Source organism: Nicotiana attenuata, unplaced genomic scaffold (assembly GCF_001879085.1).
Source record: "Nicotiana attenuata strain UT unplaced genomic scaffold, NIATTr2, whole genome shotgun sequence".
NCBI lineage: Eukaryota > Viridiplantae > Streptophyta > Magnoliopsida > Solanales > Solanaceae > Nicotiana > Nicotiana attenuata.
In genome coordinates, this window is record NW_017670439.1 from 136285 (window position 1) to 143103 (window position 6819).

Below are 6819 nucleotides of genomic sequence, written 5' to 3' on the forward strand. Positions count from 1 at the left end.
ATTTCCTGTTTTTTCATTTTCCTGCCACCACCCACCCCAATTCCTCCCCCTACCCCAGACCCCCCCCCCCCCCGGACAAAAAAGAATTTTACTCAAGTGTGTGCAGCATTAGATCTCTATGCCTATGTTTTCTACTCAAGTGTGTGCAGCATGTGTTACTTACTGCTTAGAAGTCTTCATGGGCTGAGGCTTGGAATTTTACAGAAAGTTGTGATGCATCCGGAATGCAAGTTGTTGCTGGTGGATTATTGGGATTGGCTATAACAGCAATTGCATGCAATCACGGGCTCCAAATGTCAAGCATGAAGTTAGAGAAGCTGTTGCATTCCATTGCTGCGACTATACGAAGAATCAAAATAATAGATAGCTACCACCATATTTGTTTATTACTTTGTTCTGAATTCCCCTTCAAGACACTATATACAGTTAAGTGATAATCTGCTCAAGTAATACTTGTGCAAGAGAACCAATATTGACGAAAGTCCCTTCCTCTAATACAGGTAATCTGATCTTCATTATCTACCACCATTTTCCTATATTAAGTATTTTTATGTGTGATGATGTTTTAAAATATATTGTTAACAGAGAGCTGTGTGCCTTTTTTTTTCTCCACAATTTGAAACTCTCTTTCCCCTATGTTTATGTAACTACAAAAGTATTTTTCAGTTTGTCCTAATTAATTAGTTCTTATTGCCGGGCATGATATGTGAGCATATAGGAGTTGGAGACGCAGAATTTGTTACTTCCCATTTACTGGTAATATGCTAATTGAGGTTGCATCATGGTCATTGTTTTACGTGGCTATTCCATACGTAAAGAGTATATTACAACAACATGGTTCCTTTTATGTCATTTTTTGTGAAATATCGAGCGTTATAGCAGTCTTCCATTTTGTACTCTAGGTGCTATTATCATTAACTTCTAAGGTAATGAGATTTCCTGTATTAGAAGTTTTAGGAGCAATTTCTGTAGTAGAACTTTAAGGAGAAAACCAACATTTGATATCTTTTATGGAAATCTTGATTTGTCTTACAAGCTATGACCAAAAAATCTCAAGATAATTCACCTTGAAATATGATCCTTCTGTATGAAACATATATCATTAGTTAATTCTTCTTTGATTGGTACCAGTTTCGAAAAAAATAATTCTTCTTTGAAAATTCTTCACCTTAACAACTTCAAATAATTTTGCAATGTTGTTTATTTTGTTGATGATGATGCTTTTCAAATAGTATTTACCAGGATCTTGAGTCATCTCTGGCCTACTGGTACCATACACAATCTACTGTGGTCTTTATGGAAATTATTATATTTTAAAATTGACTATATAAATAGTAACTTTTGACATGTATTATTTTGCACTCTGTGGGTTGTGCTTTGCAAGATACCGTTCTTCGACCAAGATGATAAATTGATGATGATTTTCAGTTGTAAGAAAATACAAAATCTTCTCCTTCTGGAGGAAGTTGTTGTGCTTAACAGGATAGCATCTCTGAACAACTTTCTCCTATGAACCTTTTTTGAGTGTTTTCCTGTGAAAGCTCATTAGTTGAGCAACTAAGAAGAGAGGTGAATAACAGAATGCAAGGAATGTCTTTGATCTGGCTCTTGTTGGCTGTAGGTTTACAGCACGCTAGGCTAGATAAAAAAAAGGTATTCTATCTTTCTCTTAGGATAACATTCTTTTGTTCTTTTTTCTACTAACCTTTGACATTCAACTCTGAAAATTGAGGCGTCTGAGCTTGCAATATATTCATTTTGCCATTTGCTGATGGTTAACACTTTGAGGAGCAATAAACTTTTATAAATTAGTCTTACAAACAAATTACCAATGCATTACTAGCTAATGACATACAATTATCTATTGTTTTAGTATCTTTAGATCTACTGAAGTTTATATCAGTTTAAATGCTTAACATGACAATCATTTAGCAACCGCGATTGTGAGAATGCAATAGTTTTCAGGTTTATAGTGTTCGTTCAACTCCTGTTGAACATTTCTGTCATGTTTGTAGTGTGTGTTCAACTCCTGTTGGATTATTTAACTATACGCTGCACCAATATTAGTCCATAATATTACGATTGCCAATGTTTAGTAGAAAGAAATACAACAACATTACTTAAGTATCCCTAGAGACTAAAATAAAATAAAATAAAAATAACATATTGTCACACCTCCTTTTTTATACACCTACCCCGAAGGATAAATGTATAAGGGAGTTTTTCCATTTAAAGTGACATTATTCGAAATGGGATCATTTATTTATTTTTAGAGTCGCCACTTGGGATAGGATTGGCTTTTGGTGTCCCAAGTCACCGATTTAATTTAAATCCCAAATCGAGGAAAATTTCGACTTCCCAATTGGAGTCTGCGAACCAGAAATTCTGTGTAAGGAATTCTGTTGACCCGAGGGAAGGTGTTAGGCACCCCCGGATTCCGTGGTTCTAGCACGGTCGCTTAAATTATCATAAATGGCTAAAATCTGGTTTTTATACATATTTAAACCTATAGTGCAATTTTAAGATTATTTACCGCTTTTAGTTTATTTTGTTTTTACGAAAGTGAACGCCGTTTAAGAGCGTGTTTTTGGATCACGTCACATGAAATGCACCCGGATCCTAAACACCTCTTATTCAACGTTTTGGGATTTGGATTTGGGTTGCATGAAATGCGCACCCGAGTTTAGGAAAGTAAAATTATTAAAAGCGTGCCTAAAGTGGCTAGCGCCTTATTAACTTTGCGGGAAACCATGAAGATTCGCTAAATGGCATGTCCCGAATTTCTAAATATTTTAATAAAGTATTTAATGAGGGCCCCGCAATTTTATGTTTTATGCGGCGAGGCTCGTCTCATGTTTTATTTAAAGGCCATCCTAAAAGAAAACTATGATTTTCTATTGTAGTGTTATCTCTAAAGGGCCTAGTTAATTTATTAACAATAACAGTAAACTATTAATTAAGGAATCCGGACCCTCAAACTCAAGTCCACACCTGAACAAAAGGACATCCTCTTAGTTCAAATGTGCGACCTAGCTTGAGAGGCCCAAAATTAACAAATATCTTTTAACCTTTAGCTCATAGTTTGACCAGTGAGGTAGAGCCTTCAGCAGTTCAAGAATTCGAATCCGGCCCAAGTAATTGGTCAATTTATTCACAGGAGGGCTGTTCAGCATCTGGACCCAATGACGATATCCAGGCCCAAAGCGTTGGTGCGAGCATTATTAAGGGTGGCGATTTTGGGCCTAGCGTGTGAGCCCTATAGGATAAGGATCCTAGTGCCAACTTATAGGTTCAATTATGTGAGCAAGTACACTTAGCTGTACAAATATTTTCACGTCCAGGTGCAGTACAATCCTGGAAATAGCTTGAGTAATTCAAGCTACGAATTGGACACGAAGTAGCTAGATTACTACATCTCACACAACCAATACCATTATTGCGTTTGCTTTATTTTCTATACCTGCTGGAAACAAACTAAACTACACTACACTGCGCTACATTCACAAGTCAAACCAAATTTAAACTGATAACTATTTATTTCACGTGTTCATGAGAATAAAATTAAAAGTTCAAAATTAAAACAGTCCAGTATCAGTCCATTACACCACATGAAATGTCTAATAAACTAATGTTTGAAACATCAAGATCAACCATAAGCAGAAGAAGCTCAGAGATCGACTTCAAATAGCAGATTTATTTCATTTCGTAGACTCGAGGGCTAAGCACATGTACCTGGAAAAAGGAACAAAGGCAGGTATTGAGAACCAGTGAAGTAAGGCAACAAAAACAGGAGTTCACACAGCAACAACCACACAGCTTCGAACCAGAAATGAATTAGCAGTCCCAAAAGTTCAAAATCAAACGGAATCTAGCAGATCCATTTTAACACAGCAGCAAACCAAATAGAAATGAACACCAATGCGTAGACAACCAAAGAAACACCCAAACTAAGTCAAAAAAAAGAACAAAAAAACATTACAATAAAGTTCTACCTCGTATAAAACTTGATAAGCTTTGTGATATAGAAAATCTCAATGGTCATTCCTTTTCGGTAAGCTCAGAAGTTTTCCTTTTCCCTTTGTATACTTATGGAAACTCGAGATGGAATTAAGAGCGATGAGAATCAAATAGTTAAAAGATAATGTGATTCTCCTTTATATTCTTTTTATTTCCCTTTTCGAATCACAAATCTGCTATTCCCTTGAATTTATACCTCGCGATGTACTTAACAACCTTGCTGACAATGTAATTGATGTCATTATGGTATATTCGCCATAAAAACTTTTGAAACATGTGATCCGAAACCTGTCATAGTCTTCCCTTCTTTATTAAATCTTATGTCAAGTCAAACTAAAACAATTTTTTTGAAACAGAGAGAGCGTGTATGTGTTATCTTAAAACCCTTATGAAACTTCACTGGTGCATAGCCTAACCAAATTCTCGCTTAATTTGATTCGATTGTACTTGAATTGAGTCTCTACACTTCAACAAACAGCAATAGTAACTACAGAATGTGAATTGATGAATAAAAACTGAAATCAGTCTCTAATTGCAATGGAACAGTAGCATTTTTGGTTTTCCGTTTTCTAATTTTTTTTGTATTTTTGTATATTTGAATTTCAAATGGTAATCTGAAGACTAAAATGGCTTTTGGAAGGGAAATTTGGTGGCTGGGAGCTCTGGGAATTTCAGGGGTGTCCAAAAAAAACCTTCCTTAAACAAGGCAATGGGTGTGCCTTTTATAGGCAAAGCCTAAGGCTTCCTTCAGATTTTTAGTTTTCTTTTTAGTCCTTCTCATTTTCAGCTTTTAGTCCCTTATTTTTAAACATGTTACCCAAGTAACAACACCTATTTTATTGAAAACTATACTAAAGTCTATTCTAGAAAGTCCTATATCCATTACAATTCCTATACTATCCCTTCCCTACTTTAAAAATTACTATTCCTAATAAAACTATCCTTTTCTATGCCTAAATTACCCTTTTATTTATTCTGAAATTACTAACCTGTACTAAACCCCAGTCCAAAATTATTTGAAGGATTATAATTATCAGCTATAACCAATTCATTTAACCAATATAAAAATCAGAGTTCCCACTCAAACAGTCCCGCAAAATCAAAACATCATAAAATAAAAACTATCAAATAAATCGAATTGCAGAGTTAACACAGACTCAAATTCATCAAAAACTATTATCAATTAAACTAACAAAACACATTTAATCATGCTTTACTCTAACAACTATTACTAATTAACAGAAAATAATTTACTTAACAGTAGACCTATTAATTCAAAACAGGCATGCAGATAAACAGAAATAAAGAAAAATAAAAATGAAATAAAAATAACAATCAGAAACTTACTGATGAAAGCTCCGGCCAGCCATTAATATTTGAATCTTCCAAAATTCCTGACACGTAATATCCCTAATCATGTGTTTTCATAAGAAAACACCTGGTTATGGATATTACGGTCCGAAATCACAAAGATTTTGAATTAGGGTTTTTGGCCGGAAAAATTTAAATGAAGATTCGAGCAAACCCAGGTAGATTCGAGACAAACGGGTATGGGGATTAGGTAGAGGAGGCTCAGGCGGTCACAGGGTGTTAATTTGGGACTGTGTGGCATACTTTGTGTTTTGGCCGGAAATATTCAATCGATTATTCGACGAGATGGGGGAAGATTCGAGGGAAATGACCATGGGGGTTGGAAAAAGGAGAAGAAGGAGCATCTATGGTGTTTTTCTGGTGGCCATTGGAATGACCGGCGTTCGCCGACGGTGGCTAGGGTTTTGCAGATTTGGAGCGTTTGGTTGGGATTTGGAAGAAAACAATGGTGGATTCGGGGTGGGGAGACGGAGACGAGGCTATGGTGAAATTTGGGGGGTGATTGGAAGTTGGCCGCCGGCGGAGACGATTTCCGGCCGGCGGCGGACGGCGGAGAACAGAGGCGGAGTGGTGGTGTATATAGGGGTGTGAGAGAGATGACCGGATAGGGGGGTGGGGTGGGGTTTGGACATATATACATCAAGATTAAACCACTTCCCAACCGTTGGATCAAAGATCCTCGACGGCCAGGATTAATTTTAACAAAAACGACGTCGTTTTGTTACAAAAGGAATTGGACCGGGTTAGGATGCGGGTTTGGGCTGGGAACAGGGGTGGTTTAGACGGATTGTGGGGCTTTGATTTGGGCTAGGGGTGAATTTAGCCCAAATTTGGATCTTCTATTAAGGACTCAATTTCCTTTTGATTTTGCTTTTGTATTTTATTTATTTATTTATTTATTTTTTTGGTATTTTAGTATTTATTTATTTATTCTGGTTTTATAAAATGCTAAAACAAAACAAGGACCTAATTAAACTATTTAACTCCTTAAATTATTTAAAAACCCTATTTAAAGATAAACGCAACAATTAACAATTAAAAATGCAGAGAAACTATGGTTTTGGCAATTTTCTTTAAATTTTGTTCTAAAACTAATTAATACCTAAAATTGTGAAATTAAATCCTTAAATGCAAGTGCATATTTTTTGTATTTTCATATAAATAAAAAAAATGCCACCAATTAACACAAAAATTTAACAAAAATTCACAAAAATTGTAAAATAATAAAGAAATCAATTATTTGAAACTTTTGGAATAATTTGGTTAGGGCAAAAATCACGTGCTCACACATATATTTCCAGGTTTATAGTATCATACAACAACAAACCCAGTATGCTTCCACAAGTGCGGTCTAAGGAGGGTAGTGTGTATGCAACTTTACTTCTAGCTTATGAAGTTAGAGAGAACGTTTCAGTTAATAAATTTTCCATT

The 6819-nt window shown here is 35.5% G+C and overlaps 1 long non-coding RNA gene across 2 annotated transcripts in view; it reads left to right on the forward strand.

The window, feature by feature from the left end:
- The window catches only part of LOC109239432, a 3518-nt gene extending 3000 nt beyond the window's left edge, over positions 1 to 518 (forward strand). For both annotated transcript variants that reach the window (XR_002069895.1, XR_002069896.1), the window contains one exon: positions 205 to 518. This is a non-coding gene — a long non-coding RNA (uncharacterized LOC109239432). The remainder of the gene's footprint in view (positions 1 to 204) is intronic.
- The last annotated feature ends 6301 nt before the right edge of the window (positions 519 to 6819 follow it).